Here is an 8,929-nt window from a genome sequence, read left to right on the forward strand (position 1 = left end):
ATACTCTCTTCAAATATTTTCTCTGGTCCTTTCTCTCTCTCTTCTCCTTCTGGGACCCCTATAATGTGAATGTTGTTGCGTTTAATGTTGTCCCAGAGGTCTCTTAGGATGTCTTCATTTCTTTTCCTTCTTTTTTCTTTATTCTGTTTGACAGCAGTGAATTCCACCATTCTGTCTTCCAGGTCACTTATCCATTCTTCTACCTCAGTTATTGTGATATTGATTTCTTCTAGTGTAGTTTTCATTTCAGTTATTGTATTGTTCATCTCTGTTTGTTTGTTCTTTAATTCTTCTAGGTCTTTGTTAAACATTTTTTGCATCCTCTCAATCTTTGCCTCCATTTCTTTTCCGAGGTCCTGGATCTCTTAACTGTCATTATTCTGAATTCTTTTTCTGGAATGTTGCCTATCTCCACTTCATTTAGTTGTTTTTCTGGGGTTTTAATTTTTTCCTTCATCTGGTACATAGCCCTCTTTCTTTTCATCTTGTCTATTTTTCTGTGAATCAAAGCCAGTGGATTACTGGCAATTTCTTATGGTTAATCCAATATAATGAACAGTTACCTTTTAAATAGTAGTCTGTTTTGGCTTGGAGAATAACCAAAGATGCTCTTTAGAAACAATACCAGTTGTTTTTGTTTTATTTTGTGTATTTTTTAGAGCAAGAGTGAAGGTGGTCACTGTCTCCCTTACCAACTGGACACATTTTTTAAAACACAATTTGAGAAATTTCAAGTTGCCCAAAAGTGATTTCCATAATCTTACTTACTATCATTGAAAAGGAAATAAACCAATCAAAAATGTTGCATATCTATGTTGTACTTGTTGTGGACAGAGCAGAAAAACAGTTCAATCACAGTCTTACCCCAAGATGCTTGCAGTTCTATTTAAAGTTTTTTAAAGTATACTTATGAAAAGATGATGAAAATACAAGGCCTTAAACAATTGTCAAATAAATAATAAAAAGAAGAAGCACAGCCACAGTCCAGAAAGGGAAAGCAAGCCAAAAACAGCTGTGGGCTCTCCCATCGCTATTGTGCTGGGGAAGATGTAGCAGTCTATTCTCCGAACCACCCCTTTGCCTCCGGACTTCTCTGGGCCTGTAGTTGCCTGACCAGGGGCCCAGGGCCTCGGACTCTGCCGACTACCATGGACTCTGTGTCAAACCAGCAGTTTGCAGGTGGCTGCGCCAAGGGGCCAGAGGAGGCACCGGAGTCCGCGGCTGGGGCCACTCAGGAGCCTCAGCTGATGCATGGTGCTGGCATATGTAAGTGGTTCAATATGTGCATGGGATTCGGCTTCCTAGCCATGACTGCCCACCCCAGGGTCTCACTCAACCCCCCGGTGGATGTCTTTGTGAACCAGAGTAAGCTGCACATGGAGGGCTTCCAGAGCCTGAAGGAGGGTGAGGCCATGGAGTTCACCTCTAAGAAGTCTGCCAAGAGCCTGGAATCTATCCAAGTCACTGGCCCTGGTGGGGTGTTCTGTATTGGGAGTGAGAGGCAGCCCAAAGGGAAGAACATTTAGAAACGCAGATCAAAGGGAGATATGTGCTACAACTGTGGAGGTCTAGACCATCATGCCAGGGAATGCAAATGGCCACCCCAGCCCAAGTGCCACTTCTGCCAGAGCATCAACCATATGGTAGCCTCGTGTCCACTGAAGGCCCAGCAAGCTCCCAGCTCACAGGGAAAGCCAGCCTACTTTCGGGAGGAGGAAGAAGAGATCCATAGCCCTGCCATGCTCCCAGAGGCCCAGAATTGAGCCACAGCAGGTGGGGGCTATCCTTTTGTGATCAGAAAGTTTTGAGGAACAGGCATCAATTGGTAGAGTGGAGAAAGTGGGGACAGGGTGGGTAGGGGGCAGCTGGCACTGCCATATATCTCAGGCCGGTTCGTAACGTCACCCCCTCTTCCCTCTTGGTTTGGGAGAAGGGGTGAGGCAAAGGAACTCCAATCATGCTCTATCCAAATGCACGTGAGGGCTTTGGGGGGTAACCCTCCCTGCATGCTTTATCTGAGTCTCCACCCTCAGAATCTCCAGCTTTTGAAAGTGGCCTGGATAGGAAAGTTGTTTTACTCTTAAATAAGGGTATGGAATAATATTTCCCATGCCAGAGTGAAAAGATTAAGCATGAGACCAGATTGATATACCTAAACCCACAAGCCACCACCATCTGTGGGAGGAAATATCTCAGTAGTAAGGCAGGGTTTTCCACATCTTGTCTCCTCATAGCCCCCTCTTGGGATGGAGTGCTGAGAACTGTCCCAAGCAGTGGGTTGTGATGATAGGCAAAAGGGGTGGTTGTGGGTACAGCTGTAGACCTGCTGCTTCTCAGTTCATTCCCACCCCATTCTGGGCCAATACAATTTTATTTGTTTGCTCCCTTGGATGACTGTACATTGGGTCCCACTTTCTCCAGGATGCCAACTGCACTAGCTCTGCATAAATGATGTATCTTGTGCATTTTAACTCTTTTTTTCATAATATAAATATTCTGGTTTTCTAGTTTTGTGTATTTTAATCTAAGGTCCTCATTCCTGCACTGTGTTCTCAGGTATGTGAGCGATCTCAGGGATAAGTCAGCAGAAGCTGCAGGTCTACACAGCAGGAATACTTTTTGTTGCTGTATCACCAGAGAGAACAACTCTTTGGAGTGTATAGCCTATTGAACTACCTAATTTTTGTCAATTAGAGCTGGCTTTTCTGCCATAGTGTCCTCTTGAAACCCCTCCATCTTCAGTGTTTCACGGGAGACTAGGTTTTAACTGGGTTGCCCCATGACTTGGTCTCCTTCTACTGAAAGACTGGAAATTGGTCTGAATAGAAAAAGGTGGTACAGAGAGGTTAGGAGAGGCTGGTCCAGGTAAAAGGTGCAGAGAGGGGAAGCCAAGACTAGGCAGAGGTCATCGGTATGTGTGATAAAGTATTCCTGTTCCAGACCTCTAATTCCAGGGCACTGACTTGCTTTACATACCAGATCCATCCTTCACTGGATTGGGCTAGGCCTACCATGCACAATAGGGTATATTGTGTGCATTTTTGTAAAAAATGTGAGTTGGTAGGGACCGGTTTTAAGAACGATGCCTCTGTACCCATCTTGAGCTTCCCAGGGATGGACATATGAAGCAAGGACAAGATCCTTAACCTTTAACAATTCTGGGCTTTTCACCCTTGGCTTCCAGAGTGATGGCTTCTTTGTGGTTCCCAGAGCCAGTGTCCTGCCCTGCTGCAACAGAGATTAGTGTCATGAGCTAAAGGAGAAAAGGGGGCTTCATTTACATGCTGTGAGATCACTGCAAACCTACCTCACTGTGTTGTAAGGGAGCAAATGCAAGAGAACACATTGGGTGATGTGTGTCTGATCCTGGGTTTTTGTCTCCCCCAGTTGCTGCCCCCCTCTAGTTATTGTATTTGTCTGGGCTTCATAGGACTTCACAAGTAGCTGAGTTGGTGACTGCTAGGTGGCCTAGTTTGTGTAAATATAATGTGTTGGTCTTCTCCATGTTCTTTTGGGGTTTTATTGTTTAAAAACTTCTTGTTATATTGAGAAAAATAGCCAAAATATCTTTGACAAAATGTTCTGCACCAGCCAAAAAGATCTGAAACATAAGCTTGGGGGCCCCTCTTCTTGAAGTGGGTGGTCTTGAGCCACACTTTCTTTTGTGTCCCCCTTCCTCTATTTCCTATTTTGAACAAGATCTTCTGTCCTAAAAACTGGATTCCTACCCCCTCTTCTTTCCCCCTTCATACCGCCCCTAAAAAATAGCCCATATACCTATATGTTTAATTTGTGGGGTGTCTGTGATTAAATGACTTGTGCAGAAATCCTGAAGAAGCTAAGAACTCTCCATCCCTTGTTCCCAATCTCCTGAGTCATGACCATTCCTTGATGTGATTCATGCCAGACAGACTGCTGTCTTTGGATGGATTTAATCTCTAATCCTAGGGTAGGAAGGAGCAATGAGGGGGACTTCCATGTAGAAAGTGGGGTTGGGAGACCACGAAAGGAAGGATGAATGTATATCCAAGTCCCTCAGGAACTTTCATGCAGGTGCAACAAACTTATGTCAAAGTGGCCACAAGATTGTTTAATAGGAGACGGACGAATGTAACTCCATGTTTACTAATAGAAACCAAAGCTTTGTGTGAAATCTTGAATTTATGGGGAGGGAGGGAGGGAGGGAGGATAGAAAAGCATGTATCTGTCTGTTCTTTTCCTCATCCCTTCCCCTCATTACTGAACTGCAGGAGACTGAGCGCCCTTGGGCATTGGCAACCCCATCTGGGCAGTGTTTATTTGACGGTTGATTTTGCTGTACCAGGTACTTCCTTTCCCATTTGCTATCATTTTGTAACACACATGCTGACCCTTTTCCCTTCCCCTTCTTTTCCTTGGGAAAATACAATGGATAAAGACTTATTGGTACTGAAAAAAGAAAGAAAGAAAGCGAACAGAAGGGAAAGAGCACACATCCAAATGCAGAGATAACGCACAAAATCTCTCCAAAAAGGAAGGCCAAATATTGGCCATGTACACTCCAGCAATCACTGTAGCTTCCTTCCAGTGGTCTGGGCAGCCGGAGCGAGTAATGGTGAAATGCAGGTAACTTCCTCAATCAGAGCCAAACACCAGCTGGAGGATCAATCACCCAGAAGATCCATCAGTAGAGGAGGTATGGATCTATCCCGTTGTGTAGCTGAGTCAGGGTGGCCAGATCAACACCTTCTGCCAGAGCCTCTGGGGGTGACAGTGACCAGTGGCAACTAACACTGGGCAAGTACCACCTTCATTTCGGGCTGGATGCTAAGAACTTGCCCTCACAATGACTCACTGTTATATATTGTTACTGGTGGGTGAAGGGGGAGAACTCATATTCAAAGATTCAGTACTTTTTCCAAAAATTAACAGCTAGTCAGTTTTTGGATTTAGGATTTATGCCAGAGATATCTGACATCAAAAGGCAGGAGAAATTTATATGCACAAACACACGCACACAAGCTATTCATATTATTCTACTTTAACCTTCAGGTTATCCAAGTTAATAAAAAATTTATTACCAGTAATATTGTTACTGACCCAGGTTCTTGGACTCTTCAATCAATAGAAATTGATAATGGGCCAGATGAGAAATTCAGGCAAGACTTTATTGGTACTCAATGAAGCATGAGAAAACAAGTAACAGTTTCCTTTGCTCACTCCCTGTGAAGGGTGGGGAACTGGTCCCTTAAATGGGGTGAGGAATGGGGCAGATCCATGGATTGGGCTGGAGGGATGGCTTAGGTGGTCTGCTCACCCCCTTGGTGGTACCCTGTGCAGGGATCATGCACAGTACCCTGATTTTCTCCTGATAACTCAGAAGTGGCAATTGGGTTTCTGGTCTTTTTGTATCTTATTGTTCATAATTTGCCCCAAGTGCACATTCATGCAGTTATTTTTAGTCCCTCATAGTTTCTTTGTATTTTGTTGTGCAAGGAGACGTTTGTCCAGGTACAAGCACTGTAGCAAAAGGTCCCAGGTCCCAGGTCCTAGGTCCCAGCCTGTCTTAATATTACACCTCCCACCTCATTTAAAGACATTGGAATTTAGTAACTTTTTATTTAGAATGTATATTGTCCCTGTAATTTCCTATTTCTTTACGGAGAAATTGTTTTCTAGATTTCATTCATTTCAGCATATTCTAATATTATCCTTATCATGGAGTCAATCCATGATGATCTCCAAAAGAACTTCACTAAATCTATTAGTTGGATGATTTGGGGCAAGTTATTTTAAGCTCCTGGATATTTTTGAGGTTCTGGCCTTGCATATCCCCAAGGCTACATTTCAGATCTAAAAGTTTCTTAAGTCTAAATTATTAAAAATCCATCAAATATGCAATAAAAGATAGAAATGTGAGATATTAACTGCTAATTTTTTCAAAAATTACTTCAGTTTATAGTGCCAAACAGAAGATATGAATCCTGACACACTGCTCTGTAAAATAAAGCAAAATATTCAAGCCTTCTTGCTGTACTTGTTTTTACCAAAAACAAAACGAAAAAAGTCGCTTAATCACCTACTAGAAAATTCTTTTCCATGACTGTTGCCCCTATTTTAGGAACCTAAGGCATTATTTAGTGTAGTACTAACAAGCCCCAAATTACCATGACTCAGTGCAATAAAACAATTTCTAGACGTAACAATGCAATGTATGTGTTGGTGGCTGGCAAGTGACTGCCACACAGTGAAAGCCAGGGGCCACTCTCATGCCATCTTGTGGCTCTGGCCCCTCCTGCAAGGCATGGGAAACCTCCCCATTCAGGTGTGGATGAGCCATGGGGAAGAGAAGCGTGGGCTGCAGCCCCAGAGAGGGGCTATGGCCATTTCCATTGAGTTTGTGTCCTCACTTCCTCCCTAACCCTGGATGTATTAGCATTGTTTTAAATTGTACTGCCATGGTTACAAGCAAGACTGAGCTATTCCCCAATTTATTGACTAATCAGAACTCCTCCTCTCTCAATCCCCTTTCCCTGTGGTTTTTTCCCAGGGAGCTAAGCTGCTAAAGTTTTTTCCCTTGTATACAGTAAGGATAGTCACATTTTCCTATCAAACATTTTCTTCCAGTCTGTGGCTCATCGGTAGACATTAAGTATGGTCCTTTTCATCCCACAAATATTTTCAATTATTAAGATTTTTTTTTTTTAATCACACAGACATTTGAAATTCTTAGAGATTAAGAATCTCCACCCTTCCCTGACTTTTGCTTAGGGTGACGCTGGCCCTTTATCCTCCCTATGGTCCGCCTATTACTTTCATAGCAGCATTTCTTCGTGTTCACTGAGAGGAAATTCCAGAACATACCGGTTATACAAAAATTTAAAAATAGAATTGCTTGGTCATAAGCAGGTTCAGGAAATCGTGACAACTTGCCTCCCTGATCAAGTTTTATGAGTTTCCAAGAGCTTCCTTTTTCCCACATACTTGCCAGCTTTTAACATTTCACACTTGCTTTTTGGCCTAATGCTAGCCTGGAGCCAGTGAGGTTTGAAATTTTTTTCAGATGCATTTAGGCCTTGAGGTTCCTCTCCAAGTGGCCTTTTCACAAGTTCTCACTTTTATATTGCAGTATTTGTCTTCCTATAAATCATATGTAGTTTCCTTCTATATGGGACACCAATCTCTTAGGTGGGGTGTACATGTTTATCTCCCAGTCAGTAGTTTTGTTGTTTTACTTTTTTTCCCCCAAGGTATGAGTTGTTAAAGTAGTGCAATGTATGGATTCTTCCTTTATGGTTTGGGGTGTTTTGTTTTAGTTTTATTGATGTAAGGCCATCCCTAAACAAGATCTTAAAAACGGTAGTCTCTAAAGGTCTTTTGCCCCAAAACGTTCCCCAGGAGCTATTCTGAGCTTCATGCATTGCCTTCTAAGTGCAAAATTCCACTTAAAAACCCTATGACCTTAAACATCATGATTGTAAAAATCTGATCTAATAAAAGTTACCCTCAGCGACAAACCTGGGAAACTGAGACCTGGGAGCCAGGCTCACAACCTGCTTTGTGCGTTACTCAAACCATTCTTTTCTCAAATCTCACTGCGGAGCCTTCTAACACAGCTTTTTAGAAATTTAGGTCATAGGCTCCCCGGGCTGGGTGTGCAGGGTCGGGGGGAGGTTCCCCGGGCGGGGTGGGTGGGGGTCGAGAGCGGCCTCCCGGGGACTGAGTGTGCAGGATCGGCTCCCCGAGGCGAGGTGTGAGGGGTCTCGGCAGGCCGTAGGCCCCCGCGCCGGGTTCCAGGCTCAGCGCGCAGAAAAGCAGCATAGCCCAAACCAGACCAGTAGTCCCGAGCGCCAAAGATCTGCGCAAGCGCAGAAGGCCGCTTTGACTCGAAGGCGGGACAGAGCAACGAAAGCGGAAGCAGACGGGAATGATTCAATTGACTTGCACTTTGTAGCTGACTCATCGGTTCCCACATGGTCTAGCGGTGAGGATTCCTGGTTTTCACCCAGGCGGCCCGGGTTCGACTCCCGGTGTGGGAAAAAAAGAAGCTTTTAGAATCGAGGTTAAGAAATTCACCATTAAGTGAATTTAGACACGTCTTAGGAAAAAGACTAAATGTAATTGTTGAAAGCTGGAATTCATTAGCCGGGGTTGTGAGCTTGAAAACCCACGCTGCCACCCTGTAATTCATAAAGCCACGACGTCCAGGTTGTGTAAACAGTATTGTTATTTTTGCCCTTGATATAATTCATTTAAAATATCACAATAAATTATAATATTTATTAGTAAAACTCTATTAGACAAAGGAATTCTCTTTTATTTTCTTCCCAGAGTTATGATGACATTATATAGCTTATAAATGACATTATAATATTGTGTAAGTTTAAGGTGTACAACATGATGACTTGATACACATATATTGTGAAATGATTACCACCATAGGGTTAGTTAACACTTCCATCACCTCACTTAATTACATAATTAGCATTTCTTTTACACAGGGAATACAAATGGGCTGGCCAATTCACTGCTTTCTGCCTCCCACTAAGTGTTTCTGGCAGGAGGATAGAGAGCTAGTGAGAAAGAGGTGAGAAAGAGCCTGGAAGAGCCGCCCCACGAGCAGTTGATGTTTGAGGACACGGGGGAGGGAAGCAAGAATCTTCCTGAAGCAGGAATCACTAGGCTGGAGACAAAGAAATTAAGAGGTCTCCAAATAGAAATACAGCTTTAACAGAGGTTTGCACAGGGATGTAGACAGTGAGGAAAGATCCATTCACCTAACCAGCTTCCACAGAACATGACATGGGTTAATGAGGCATGGAATCAGCTTCCGGATAGAATCACACACATGGTTAGGTTGAGGTAAGCACTCCTTGAAAATTCAAATTTTCAGAAGTGGAAAGGGCCGTGAAACCTTCCCCATCTTCTAAGCCATTTCCAGGATGGGAAT

General features: G+C 43.4%; 1 non-coding gene and 1 pseudogene across 1 annotated transcript; both read left to right on the forward strand.

Annotated features, from left to right (window-relative positions):
- Positions 1 to 706: 706 nt before the first annotated feature.
- On the forward strand, positions 707 to 2,448 carry LOC149750020 (protein lin-28 homolog A pseudogene; annotated as a pseudogene).
- A 5,498-nt stretch (positions 2,449 to 7,946) lies between these two features.
- On the forward strand, positions 7,947 to 8,018 carry TRNAE-UUC (transfer RNA glutamic acid (anticodon UUC)). The gene has a single exon. It is a non-coding gene; the product is annotated as a tRNA-Glu (tRNA).
- Positions 8,019 to 8,929: the final 911 nt, after the last annotated feature.

Source organism: Delphinapterus leucas, chromosome 2 (genome assembly GCF_059928025.1).
Source record: "Delphinapterus leucas isolate spDelLeu-1000000601 "Yukka" chromosome 2, BTC_Dleu_Yukka2, whole genome shotgun sequence".
Taxonomy (NCBI): domain Eukaryota; kingdom Metazoa; phylum Chordata; class Mammalia; order Artiodactyla; family Monodontidae; genus Delphinapterus; species Delphinapterus leucas.